The sequence below is a fragment of the Fukomys damarensis genome, unplaced genomic scaffold, assembly GCF_012274545.1.
Source record: "Fukomys damarensis isolate Sample0158 unplaced genomic scaffold, DMR_v1.0_HiC HiC_scaffold_5, whole genome shotgun sequence".
Taxonomy (NCBI): domain Eukaryota; kingdom Metazoa; phylum Chordata; class Mammalia; order Rodentia; family Bathyergidae; genus Fukomys; species Fukomys damarensis.
Window position 1 is genome coordinate 4396990 of NW_022900917.1, and position 14527 is coordinate 4411516.

Consider the following 14527-nt stretch of genomic DNA (forward strand, 5'->3'; position numbering starts at 1 on the left):
AAAAAAAAAAAAAAAAAAAAAAGGACAGGGCTGGGAATGCAACAGTGTGAAAATCCTGGGTTCAGTCTCCAGTAACACATACACACACACACACACACACACAGACACAGGATATGATAACAGATTACAAATCACAGAGAGTGGTTATGTGTAGGGAGATGTAGGGAGTGGAACTAGGAGGGTCTAAAGATTAGAACATGGGCTGCTATATTTCTTTCTTTTTTTTAAATTAAAGATTGCAAACACATGATAACAAGAAATGATACTAAATAAAAATTTCAAATATACATATGTATGACAGCAAAAAAAGGACATGAAATAAACAAGAATTTATGTAACAGATTAATTGAAATACATTAGTTTGATATGATCTTAAAACATTATGTTCTTTCATTTTCTTATAATATTTTTGAAATAATGTAATTATAAATAAAACAAAGTTACGTATTACAGTTGAGAAACTGTCCTCAAAATTTTATGATTTATAAACTCCTTGGTATTTTTAATTGATAAGTAGCATATACTTGTTGATTGTACCACTTACATTTTCTAACAAAACTTCCCACAGAAAAAAATATACTTATATTTGAAATCCAAAAGCAACTAAAAAAAATGCACATTTTAAAGATCAGATTTTTCTGTTTCTATTTTATTATATCCCATACTTATTTTTATTATATTTATAAGCATAATGATAGAATTTAACACCAATAGATATGTAATATTTTTCCCAGACGAATGACTATGAATTAAGTCAAGCATGTAATTTAAAGAAATCATAAGGTTGCCAGAGAAACTATCAATATGCCAAATGTGCACAATCCTACCACATTCATGCCCATGTTTCTCATTTAATAGTGCACACACATATGTAAAAATACCCCCCCCACATATACACAGTGCATATTTTCTACAATACAGTATATACTCAGGTGTAATAAAACAGTGCAGTGATGTGTGGAATGTTGGTGATTTGTATAATTTGAGAAAAAACAAATATCATCTTTGAGGGAGTTGGAGAATTTATAATATGTACCAGATACTAAATGATATTAATGATTAAATATAGTTATAATAAAATTTACTTAAAATATTTGTCATCAGTAGAAAATAGGTGCAAAGATATATTGATAACATAACAACATTTGTCTTAACAAATTTCCAACCAAACAAGCTGTAGTGACAGAAAAGGAAGTTTGTAGAAAGCAGAGATGAAAGAGGAAAATGACAGATGGACCTTAATACTTTTCATACTACTCATATATACAGATTTCATAAATTCTCAAAAAAGCAAAGAAAATGAGAACCAAAATAACTCATCAATTTGGTATACCAATATATAGAGACAAGGATTAATGTATTGATAAATTTTAAAAATATGAAATGTAAAGCCTGAGATTTAGCTCAATAGTGCTGTACCTGCCTAGCCAGAACAATGTGCTGAGTTTAATCCCCAGCATCAGAGGAAGAAAAAGAAAAAGGAAAAAAAGAAGAAAAGAGGAAAAAAAAAGCATATATACTTTCTGACATACTCAATAAATTAAAAATAAATTATTTGTTATCTCTTCCTCTTGAATTGTTCCCTTCCCAAGGATGTAGTGAACTTCTTTGTCGCTTTCAATCAGTTTAAGTTTGAAACTTACTTTGTCTGTGAATAAGATTGCTACCCCTGCTTTTTTTGGCAGGGGAGGGGCTCCTGTTACATGAAAAAGTTTTCTGTCCTTTCACTTTCTGTCTATGGGCTTCTTTTTACACTAGATGTGTCTTGTATACAACATATTATTGGATCTTGCTTCTTAATCCATTCTGCTGGTCTATTTCTCTTGATTGGTAAACTGAGGCTGTTAATATTGATGGTTATAACTGATATGTACTAACTTATTATTATCACGTTTTTTTTCGCCTTCTTTTAGTTTCTTGGCTTGCCTATTTGATTTGCTCTGTCGGGCCTCATTGTGTTGTTACCTTCATTGTCTTTTTCTAGGATATTGTTTAGAATTCATTGTAGTGCTGGTTTGGTATTCATAAAGTTTCTCAGGTATTCTTTATCATGGAAATATCTTATTTCCCCATCCATTTTAAAAGAAAGTTTTGCAGGATACATCAGTCTAGGTTGGAGGTTGTTTTCTTTTAGTACTTCAAATATCTCATTCCAGGCTCTCCTTAACCTAACGGTTTATATTGAAAAGTCTGCTGTGATTCTGATAGGCTTTCCTTTGCATGTAATTTGTTTCTTGTCTTACTGCTTGTAGTATTTTGTTCTTCTGTTGGGTTTCTGGGATCTTGATTATTATATGTCTAGGTGTAGATTTTTTTTGATCATGGCTAGTTGGAATCCTATATGCCTCACTTATCTGTATGTCAAATTCTTCCCCTCTGTTTGGGAAGTTTTCTCTAATTAATTCTGTGAACAGCTTTTTAAAGTCATTTACATTTTCTCCTACTACTTCTTGAATTCCTATCAATCTTATGTTATTCTTCTTAGTATCGTCTAAGAGTTGTATCAATTTCTCATGATCCCCTATTGTTTTTAAGAGACCTCTCTTTTCACGATCACTGACTGCAATTTTATCTTCTATATCTGAGATTCTATCTTTGGACTCTTTTATTTTGTTAACACTTTCAATGGAGTTTTTAATCTCCTGGATATCTGTTTGAATCTGTCCTGTGGATTCCATTTCTTTCTTGTATTGGGCATTTATTGTTTCCAATTCTTATGCTGGGCATTCATGGCTTCTATCATGGTCCTGAGCTCATCTGTTTTCCTCTCAGTTTCTGTTCTAGAGTCACAAATTATAACTTTCACTTTGCTCATCATCTCTATGATTATCTGGGAAATTACTTCTGTTTTATATTTCTCTAGAGCCTGACTGATCAGTTTTGTTACTTCCTGTGCCTTGAGTTCAGGGTGTCCTGATGATTCACTATCAGACTTTTCATCCTCATCTGCCCCACTGTTTGCCATTGGTGAACTGGAAGTCTGTCCCTGTATCTTGCTTAAGTGTTTTCTCATTTTTACTATTGTTGTTGGGTTGTCCTTAGTTTAACCTTTAGGTTATTGCTTAAATCTTCTTGATATAGTTGGGCTGCAGCCCATGGGTCTCTAATGACTCATAGACATTCTCATTTTCATAATACTGAAGAAAACAGTCCATTGAATCAATCACAATCCTTTATCCTAATTGATCCAATCAGCACCACAATATAATGAAGCACAATTTGCAAACTGACCACTTATAGTAGTCATCAATCTATCACCTTCAAACCATGTGAATTTTTTTTTTTTTTTTTTGGTACCAGGGATTGAACTCGGGTCCTTGTGCTTGCAAGGCAGGCCACCGAATGGCTGAGCTAAATCCCCGGCCCCAAACCATGTGAATTTAATTAAAATCAAGAAGCAATCTAAAATATGCTTACAGTAAATAAACTTTTCAATAAGGATATTTACCATTTACAGTGGGGTCTTAAAACAAAGTTAAGACAAGAGGAGTAGATAAGTATAAGAATTAGAGAAGTTTTCATATGAAGCCAAAAGATGTGGAATGACCAGACAATCATCAGGAAATTGTTAAATTCAAAAAGAACAAACAAAATAGAAATATAATAACCCTTGAGTAAGGTAGAGTAACATAAGAAAAAAACATAAAGAAAAGAGCAAAAAATAATAAAAGAAGAAAACTGAATTAGGACAAGAGCAGAAACAAAAAGGGAGATGAGGGATACTATAGTGGAGTAAGAGACTGAGTTAGAGAAAACAAAAAGAAAAAAAATAATTTGCAGAGTAGGATGAAAAAAAGAAAGAAACAAAAATGAGTTTGAAAGGCCTCTTTCAGACTATTTCACTGCTGTCATAATATACAGTATGTGCTGCCATTTGCAGAGCCGAGTCCCCTGATCTCAGCTAGCTGGTGGCAGAACCCCACAATGCAGACTGAGCTCGGGCTGCAAGGCCCAGACTGAGTTCCCTGACCTCCTGAAGGGCTGAACTCCACTCAGTTCTACTATAAGTTTCCCCCACTCCTTCTTTAAAGATGTTCAAAGTTGAAAGTGCCAGAAAATACTCTTTATGCCCACCTGTGCCTCTACAGAGTAGGTCCAAAGACTGGTACAATCCGGAGGTCTAAAAGTGTGAGGGGGAAGGTTGGGGGGGTTCGGGGGTGCCCATGCAGCTACCTTTCTGGCACTGAAGATGGTGGCAGCGGCACCAGCAGGGGAAGGCCCAGCCGAGAAGACCCTCTGGCGCTGAAAATGGCGGGAACGCCTGGGCTGCTATATTTCTTTTCAGCTTTATGGTGCTATGTGACTTTTCAAAGCAACACATAGACATAAATATCAGTTAGCTTTTAAAAAACCAGTCCAGTAAAGGTGAAGACAATAAAGGCACCATAAGCTTCTGCACATGAATGAGCCTTTATCCCATCCACAATGGCGTTTCTGTTCACCTTGCTTTTATATTTATGCCTTCAGTCCTGGCCTTCGGCTGGCTAGGGGAAGGTTACTCCAGAATGGTTTATTTTTGGTCAAAGATCAGCCCCAATCACACTGAACTGGTTTGAAGTACTGCTCTGCTATTTATGGATTATTTCAATCAAAGAAAAATCTCTTCTTTGCTTGGTTTGATTAGAAAATCTTGGAGTCAGAGTTGGGCCAGTTGCTGTTTTTGGGTTGTGTCTGGCCACGAGCTCCGGAGTGGAGAAGAAAGACAATGGGCTTCTGTTTCTCAGTCTGGTCTCCTGCAGTATTTTCCGTTTGTTTGTTCTTTATCCAATGAAAGAAAAGTCAGCATTAATCAATACAAGGAACAAAACACATCGACTTCCCTTTTGGCCTTTTGGAAGCTGGGAGAGGAGACATTGCTTCTGAGGAAGATGGATTTCAAGCCTGGGGCTACACATGGGGCCAGCTGGGCTTCGAGGGGCTGTCTGTCCCCATTGGCAGGAGTGTTGGGTTGGGCAGCAGGTGTGCTGCCTCGTGTGTTTTGGTTATCAGGGGACCCTGGGAGAGGCCCCAATTTCAACAGGTTCTTTTTAAATTTTTGTCACCTTGCTCCTGTGTTAATCATACCTCAAAAGAGAGCTTTGCTTCTCAAATATCTGCCCATAAGAAGGACCGTTATTTGAAAATATGAAGCCCTAAGAAATATACACTTACATGGCCTTTCTGTTCCCCTCTGCACTCCTGGAAGTAGAGACCAGGCCCCAGACTGGTCCGTATGGAGGTGGAGAGGCAGCCATGGCCTGTGGGGTTGGAGGCGGGGGCAGCCACAATGCAACACTTTGCTCTCCTCCTGCCCTGGCCCATGCATGGCGAAGGTCAGTCACAGGGACTGGGTCACCTCCTGTCACCCGCTGGCTGTGGCCCTGGCTGCCCCAGAGTGTCGATGACCTGACCACTGTCAAGTCTATAGCCTGACCAGTCACTGGGGGAGGCCTGGACGCCTGACAAAGGGACAGCAGGGGACAAAAGACTAATATACAAAGAACTAGAGATAAAGAGTAATGAACAAAGCTTATTACTTTCCAGGGGGCTAGGAGTTGATCTTAGTTCTCTCCTGGGTAAGACCATGAGCATTGGATTAGGCAGATTTCTGATTATACATCGTAGCAAGGGACCATGAAGTCAGATGTAGGGAACAGCAAAACTAATGCACTAAGGAAGAGAAAGGCTTGGAAAAAGAGAGTAAGTATGCATAATTTTTTTTTTTTTTTTTTTTTTGTGGTTACAGCGATCGAACTTGGGACCTTGTGCTTGTGAGGCCAGCGGCAGAACCACTGAGCTGAATCCCCAGCCCCATAACTATGTGTACTTGTGAAGGCCAGGTCACAGTTAACAAGCACCTGTGCTCTTCTGCAGGTCATAGCTAAACATTTGGTGTCAGAGAATGGTTGGACAGAGTTGTAATTCCTCAGCTGCAGGCTTTCCTTACTAGAGAGACAACACGACTCAGTTGTGACCATTGGCACAGGGAAGTCTCTCCAAACACCGGCTGAAAGGTCAATGAGCAAGTCCCACTTAGGCCTTGGAGCGGCTTGTAATCTTAATCAATAGCCGGATTCATGAGCCAATCAATACTATCAAAAGCCTGCTCAGAGCAGTTTTAAGCTAGGCTCCTGCACCAGAGCCTGGAGGGGTCACATGGTGTGTGGTGCCTGACGGGCCCAGCTGCACCCCTTCCCCTCCCCCAGGTCTGCCGGCCGGGCTCCTGAATGGTGTGCAGCACACAGCGCCCCATCTTTTTTACTTCTTATGATGAAAAGGGATCGTCTTTAAGCACCAGCCTAGCGCCTCCCTGAAGGGACTTGGGCACATTTCAGGGCATAGGAGAGTGGACTCCGGGCAGCACCTCCAGCCGGGGAATTGGTGACAGGAGCAGCGGGTTTAGCTCTACAACCCCAGGGCCTGTTCCCGCGTGTGTGACGATGGTGTCAAGGAGCACTGCTGTATGAAGAGGGCTTTGTTGAGACAGAGAAACCAAATGACTCATCAAAGAGCTCTAGCCTCATAAATATGCTAATGCGCTCCAGTCCTGAGCAGACCCAGTTGTGAGGTGGTCATATTGTGTCGCGTGATTTATCCACTCTGCGGGCAGCAGTGAATTTTCTAGCATTGTTAAAAGCATGACTATTTCGTTCAGTTTTCTTCTTGATCTCTTTCTGCTGCTCTTCCCTCTCCTCCTCCCTCTCACACCCATCTGACAATCAGAGGAGAGCCCCCAGGAGGTGTTACAAGGGTGTCACCACCGGGAGAAGTGTCCCTTGTTCTTAAGGGAGCGCTTCTCCACTTTGGGGGCTTACACCAGATAGCAGGGCCCCTCCCAGAGACTTACATCTGGAGGATAGAGGGGGGCTGAAAATCTGCATACTTCAGTACCATTTTAGGGGAAACACGAGCAAACGAGTTCCTCCATACCTTTCCTAGCATCATAACTTGTCCTGCCTCAAACCCCCAGGCCCTTGGTTGCTCTTAGAAGCTTTGCCTTCAGGCTCAAAGAACAAAATTATAAGCACATCTGTAATCTCAGCTTCTTAGGAGGCTGAGGAAGGAGGATTATGCGTTCAAGGCCAGTCTGGGCAATTTGGTGAGACTATCTCAAAATGAAAAAATAAAGCTGGTAGACTCCCCTGGGTTTGAGTGTGGCGGTCCAGCCGTCACATCACGAACATGCCTGAGTCGGGGAGTGAGGATTGAGAAAGGAAAGAACACTCAAGCCTGAGTGGAGACCAAGAGAAGTCTGATTTATTTCACAGAACAGCTCCTTTTATAGGCTCACATCAACAGGAAGCTTTTAAAGGCACACAACAACAGAAAACGCCAAGCAATTGTTTTTATCTTATGCAAAGACCGGATTTTCTGACTCTTTACGAAGAACATCAGATCTGTGGCTGTCTCTTTGAGTTTCTCCCATTGCAGGGTCAAGAAACAAGTTTAACAAGCAGCGTCCTAGAAAAGTAACAGGTGTTACATAGATTCTATCAATGCCTTGAGTGTAGAGGAAGAAGTTTCCTTTCTAATGTGAAATGCCAAGAGGGCCATGGCCGGGCTCCCACATTTGAGCCTCAGAACTGCCCCAAACAACAACAACCAAAAAAAATAGACTGAGCTTGTTACCGTCCCTAGAGCCCGGACTTGTGGCCCAGGTGCCCTTCTGGGTGGCAGGAAGCCCCACAGCTCCCCTGTTTGAGTGGAGCCCCCTGCTTCACTCCCTGCCCTGTCCATCCTTGAATGCAGTCAGCTCGGGTCCCCTGAAGTTCGCCACCACCCACCAGAGCTGAGCTTGGTGCTGGCAGCCATCCCTGAGGTCCCTTGCTCCCTGCGAGGAGGTGCGGCTGGCGGTGGGGCCGTTGTTTCTGGCTGATTCTGCAGGCTGGAGCTGGAATTCTGCAGGGCTGTGGGGATGAACCTGCTCTTCCCCGCTGGGGCCGGCCTTCGGGGTGGCGTTTGCTTGGGGTTGTACAGGATAGCGGACTCTTGCATGAGAAGTCGCAGCGCGGCTGCCTGCCCACAGCACGACGTGCCATTAAGCTTTCAGGAGATCACGCGCGAGAGACGAACCATGTCTCCCGGGCTGGCTCTTTTTCCAGAGAAGGTGGGTGGCAGCGGGATCTATTTTCATTAACAAGGCCTGAGGATCGCCGCGAAGTGGCTGTGCGTGTGCAGTCAGGCCGTTCTGAGCATCTGGCTACGGATAACCGCGGCTGAGGCAGCCGTGCTCCTCCCTCCTCGCCGCGCCACTTGGCTGGATGTGCTTTGTAAAAGCGGGGCAAGCTCTCCGTTACCTTCCTGTCTGGACTTCTCTCGCCCTTCAGTGCGACTTAGCGCCTCCTGGCACAATAGGATTTCCTTAAGTGTTGAGATGTGCAGAGGGAAAGCAATCCGATTTATTAATTAGGCGCTGCGGTTAGCATTCATCCGACACGGTCCAGTGACCGCGGGCGGCAGCGCCAGGCAGGGCTGTGAGCGGCGGCGGCGCCGGGATCCCCGGGCTCCTTACTGCTGCGCCCTGGCTTTTAGCAGAAGGTGTATTTGGTGACAAGCGGGTCGGGCGGCCGAGTTGTTCCTCCTTCTCTTCCCAAGAGAAGGGTTGTGACCATGGTTAACCTCAGAGACGCTGTTTCCGGAGAGGAAGGGCGGACCCGCCCCATTTCCCGATCCAACTCCGAGAAGACGGACACTGCTGGCCCCCATGTTTCTCCCACAGCCCCGGGGAGGCACAGAGGCTCTGCAGTGTCCTCCTCCGCCCAGCGCCTGCCCCAGGAGGCTATTTTGGGTTAAAAAGGGACGAACAGCAGGGCAGCCGCGGCTGTGCAGTCCGATCTAAGGTGCTACTCGGTGTCGGTCTTCTGCTTGCTGCAGCTGCCTCAGGTAGAGGGAGAGGTTCCTCGGAAAATGCTCAACAGAGCAGCTCCCGAACGGGAAGGCCTTGGCTCCGTGCGGATGCTGGCGGGAAGGGCCTGGGGGTGAAGCCGCGGTTCCCCTCTGCGGGGCTCGTCTGGCTCCCTTCACCTCCGATTCCCTCTGCCTCAGCTCCTTCCTCACCAGGTTCAGGTCCAGGCCCACAGGGACCCTGGCGGTCCGGGCGCCTTCCTTCGCCCGCTCTTTTCTCAGGCTGGGGTCCAGCCCCGGCCCTCGGGTGGGCGCCTCCTCCACCGCCGACAGCGGCAGGACGAGTGAACGAAGAAAGGGTGGCCCAAGGAGGAGCGCGTAGCCCCTAGTGGGGGGGACTCAGGGACCGGGGCGTGGGCGGGAGTTGGGCTTTTGGTTCCAGGTACCGCAGAGAGCCATGAGTAGAAGCATCTGCAGTTGGGGGAGTTCTAGGACATGATCTGTGGTTCTGAAAGCTCGTCCAGTGGCCGCGTGAAAACGCGAATGTGGAAGGCAGGCGTGGAAGCGAGGAGGAGGTTCGGAATCGGCCCTGTGAGAGGTGAGGGTGGGAGCGGTGGAGCTGGGCCTCGGTGTGGGGCGCCGAGGAGATAGATGGAGGTGGGCGACACGCTCCAGAGGACCTGGCTCCGTGGGGTGTTCACCTGCTGACGTGAGGAAACCCCGGTCAGGAGAGAGGATGGGAGAGACGAATAAGATTTGTGTCGTGGCTGTGGAAGCTCTCAGATGCCTGCTACACAGCAACGGGACGTCAGGCCTGGGCTTTGGAATGGGAGCAGGGCGGGGTGAAGAGCGGACCTGAGCCGATCCCAGCGGGGGTCTGGCCGGGGTCCTAGACAGGGTTCAGCAGGCGGAGCAGCGGCCCGAGTCGCTCCTTGATCCCCTCCAGCCTCTAGAGGTCGGGGAGAGAGGGGTCTCCCCGCCCCAGGAAGGCTGAAGAGGGGAAGCCGGTGAGGGAGGAGACCCTGCCCAGGAGCGAATTCAGGGCATCGTTCAGCCCTCAAGGCCTCTTCAGGTCGTGGCCGAGGGAACGGGGGCTTGAGGCTGCCCTCCTCCGGGTGTTGTAGGAAGAACCACTCTCCATGGAAAGGGAAGGGACGGGACAGGCCTCTGAAGCCTGCTGAAGTGGGGTTGACATTCTGCGGACACACCCTTAAGGACATCGCCCCATACCTTCTTTGAATTTATCTTATTTTTACAGAATTTTTACTAATACCATTTTCCTTTTCCTTTTCAAAGGAGCTTGGAGGCCATTGGTATTGCCGAAATCAGCATGTCTTCCACTTTTCTGTCTTTTTTCTTTCTTGGCCCAGCCTTAGAACCATTGCTTGCCACGTCTGAGTCCACAGTCCAGTCTCTAGGCCCTGTGTGGGTTTTGTATCCTGTGTGGGAGGAGCCGTAGGACAGGGTGACATCCAGTTCAGGGCTCCTCCAGGCAGACCAGAGGATCTCTCCATTTTACCCCAGCTCTGTTAGAATGACCCTGTCACCCCAGCAGCACTAAGACCTCCCGAGCATCCAGGCGTGCAGTTCCTCTCGAGGGAGCCACAGGGAAAGGTCAGGGCATTATTTAACTTAGGGAACTGTGTGAGTAGCGATGACGTAGTTTTGGGGTGGCCGTCACGGAGGGCAGCTTTGGGGAAGCTGGTCCAGCATGGCCTCTCACTGGGGGTGCCCTGGCCTCAGGTGGAATTCTGAATCCTGGCTAGCGGGATGCAGTGCTCAAGTAGTGTGGGCCTCAGGGACAGCAAGGCGACCCGTGCAGGTGATTGTGTAAGTCCCATCGAGGTTAGAAAACAACGGAAAGTGTGCTTCCTTTGGAGTGGAGTGAGCGCCCTTCCCTGTGTGTGTGGCCGCTCACTGCTTACTGCGATTCAGGGGTGCACTTGAGTCACCGTCCGAGGACGTCTGCAGTCCCGAAGCCTCTCAGAAGCCGTGGGGTTCCTGGTGTTAGTTCCCTGGGTTCTCCTGGCTGTGAGAGGGGTTTCCCTCTGCAGAGCCATCGTGAGCTCCCATTTCTCACACAGAGACGGGGTGGTAGGGTTGCCCTTTTCAACTCTGATGACTGTGCTTAATGCCTTGGAAATGCTACATGGCAAAAGCTGCCTAGGGGCAAAAATCCTACCTGTGTCTGTGTTCTCACCATTTCAGGCTCTCCGTCAGGGAAGACTGCTGAACCTGGGGGGCAGTGGCCAGCTCTGCAGAGCAGCTGACAAAAATGTTAAAGTTGTTTCAAAAACCGAAAAAAGGAAGAGGCAAAATATTTCCTAATAACACAGCTTTTTTCTTTCCTTATACCTTTTTGGTTCTTATACTGCTTACAAATAATGGACCCTTGATTTATGAACTGGATTGGTTCCCAAAGGCTGGTTGTAACTTAAGTTGGTTGTAAGTCAGGAGAGCTGAGAGCTGGATGTTTACTTGGGTCCACTAAAGTTAACAAGAGGCGGACGAAGCTTTGTTAACCTAATTAACCTGAGTTGTTCATATGTTAGGTCAGCTGTAACTTGAGGGTCCCTGTATAGTCTTTGAATTTTAATTATAACCCTTGGAAAGAAAATGTTCATTTTAGCTCATGGTTTTAGAGCGTCCAGTCCATGGTCTGCGGCTCCATTGCTCTTAGGCTGTGGAGAGGTGGAAACATCATGGCTGCAGGGCACGGCGTAGGACACTGGCTCACTTCATGGCGGCCAAAAAGCAGAGAAGATCAGCCAGAGAGAAAGGGGCTGGAAGTAGAAGTAGTCCCCCAGGTCACCCCCATGACTCACTCCTTTCAACTAGGTCTCCGTTCCCAAGACTTTCCAGTAATGCTGTCACTGTGTGAGCTTATCGGTGGATTAAATCCACTTGGTGAATTTAGAGCCCGGCTGATCCAGTCACTTCTCAAAAGCCCATCACCTGGCAACCAAGCCTGAGCTCATGAGTTTTGAAAGGCATTTGAAACCTAAACCAGAACATGAGACAAAAAAGGAAAAATGTTTACTGTAATCCTGTTCCTTGGTGTAATTAATTTTCAAAGAATCTATATCTATAGATATCTTTCTTTTTCCTCATCAACTAAAAAGGAAGAACTTTATTTTAAAGATTAGGTTTATGCCGAGCTTTCTCATATGTCATTATCCAGTTTTACAAAAGTATGATTTTTAAAAATAAATATATAATGCTTTGAAATGCCCTATTATTAGGTATTTGGGTTGTCTTAATGTCTTTGTATTATAAAGAAGGTTATGGCAAACACCTTTGTAGAGATCTTCGTACATTTTCCACTATGTATATAGGGCCTCCTAGAAACTTGAGAGAGGTGAAAGATTTTATACATATAGCGAAGTTGCTCTCCAGAAACTCTATGAATTTACACTTCTGAAAGAAATGTGTGAGAATGTTTTCCTAAGCCCTTGCCAGAAACATGTACCATCATTTCAAGGAATCTGTGGCCTGGCATTCTCTGGTTTTCGCACTCATTTCTTGGATGGTTTTAGTGCTAAGCCTTTCTCTTGTGTGCATTTTGGCTTTGTATAGCTGTGTAAATTGTCCATTCAAAGACACGTGTTTTAAATTAGTTTTTAATGAAGGCAGTGCATTTCCCTAAATGCATAGAGCCTATTAAAGTCTCTTAGTACTATGATTATTTTACTTACTTTCCTGTCTGCTTTTCCCAGCTTTTCCTTTTCTTCTCTCCACCTGAGGAGTATCCCGGAAGATTTCCTTTGGCCTTTATTTTTCCTTTATCCATTAGGCTAAGTCATATGAAACTGTCATTTTTAGAAGGTTGAAAAATGGTTGAATATCAGAAGTTTCATGTGGTTAGACCTAATCTCTCCCACTTGGCAGTCTGATTTAATTTCCTTCTCTGCCTAGATGCAAATCTTTCCCCTCTGCCAAGGGTCATTTTAAATGCAATACTTTCATTGAGTTCTGCCTCTTCCAATCCTTCCTGGCCACCCTAGCAGTGTCACTGTTCCGGGAGCCCTTTGTTCACGCACATTTCCAGTCGCTTTTCCTACCATCTTGTCATTTCTTTATTTCTTTTCTTCACACTGAGACATATAGAAATTTGCAAAACTCAGTTGTACAACTGGATGGATTTTTACATACATATATCGCCCGGAACAGCTGCTTAGACCAAGATCCAGAACATTCCCAGTACTTCCAAACCTCCTCACGTTCCTTGCCAGTGAATAACCGCTGTCAGAGACCAGAAGCAATGATTGTTCTGATCTCTGTTACCACAGACCCTGCATGCCCTGAACTTCACACACAGCACCCTCCCATGTGTTCTCTTTTGTGTCGGGCTGTTTTTCTCAATGTCATGATTTTGAGTACCCTCCATGCTATTGTGCCTGTCAACAGGGTGTTCTTTTTGGTTGCTGTGTGAATATCTGACCATCTTTGTATTTTCTGTGGATGGGTGTGTGGATTGGTTATAAAGATACGCTAAACATTCTTGAACCAATCTGTTCTTCTCTTGGACAGATACCTAGAAATGGGTTGCTGGCTCACAGGGTAGGCAGATGCTTAGCACTAAAAGAAACCGCCATATGGTTTTCTAAAGGTGTTATTCCATCCTACACTGTCATCAGAAATATATTAGAGTTGATCTACAGCCTCACCACCATTTAATAGTATATATACCTTTTTCATTGTTTTGTAAGTAATGGTATCTTACTGTGATTTTGATGAGATATATTGTTTTAACCCCACACTTATTATTTATTTGGCTATCTTATAAAGTGCCTATTTTTTTCTTTTTTTTTTTTTTTTTTTTTTTTTTTTTTTTTTTTTTTTTTTTTTTTGGTACTGGGGATGAACTTGGGACTTTGCACTTTCAAAGCAGGTGGTGGAACCACTGAGCTAAATCCCTGGCCCTCAAGTTTTTTTAAAAATGTGTGTTGTCTTGTTTACTATAGCTTTATAGGAAGTCTGGAAGTCTGAAGTCTCTGTTTTTCAAAATTGTCTTGGCAATTTTAGATCCTTTGAATTTTCATATAAATTTTAGCATAAACTTGTCAATTTCTACAAAAAAACCCAACCAACCTGATCTTGCTGGGATTTTGACTGTGACTTTGTTGGCTGTGTGGGTCAAGATGGGAAATTGCTATCTTCATAACTCATGTGCACAGCATATTTATTTTTTCAGTGTAGAAGTCTTGCACATTTTCATTAAATATAACCTGCATATTTGATTTTTATACCATTGTGAGTTGTACTGGTTTTAAATTCCAGTTTTTATTGTTGATTGCTAGTGTATAGATATGCAGTGTATTTTGGCATTCTGTTTCTTGTTTCCCTCCTTAATTCACATGTTAGATCTAGCAGTTGTTTATAGATTCCTTTGGATTTGCTAGGTACACAATTATTTCACTTGTGAGTAAGGAATTTTTGTTTCTCCCTTCCCAATATTTATGTGTTTTATCTTTTTTCATCATATTGCATAATTTCTGTGCATCTCTTTCCTCCCCTTCAAACTGAGGGAACATCTTTTTTTGGCACCAGGGATCAAACTCAGGACCTTGTGCTTGCCAGGCAGGAGCTGTGCTGCTGAGCTAAATCCCTAGCCCTGAGGGAAAATCTTTGAGGCAAAGCCCTAGCATGGTGATTTAAACAGAAATTGTAGGGGATTTTTTTTTTTTTTTTTTTTTTTTTTTTT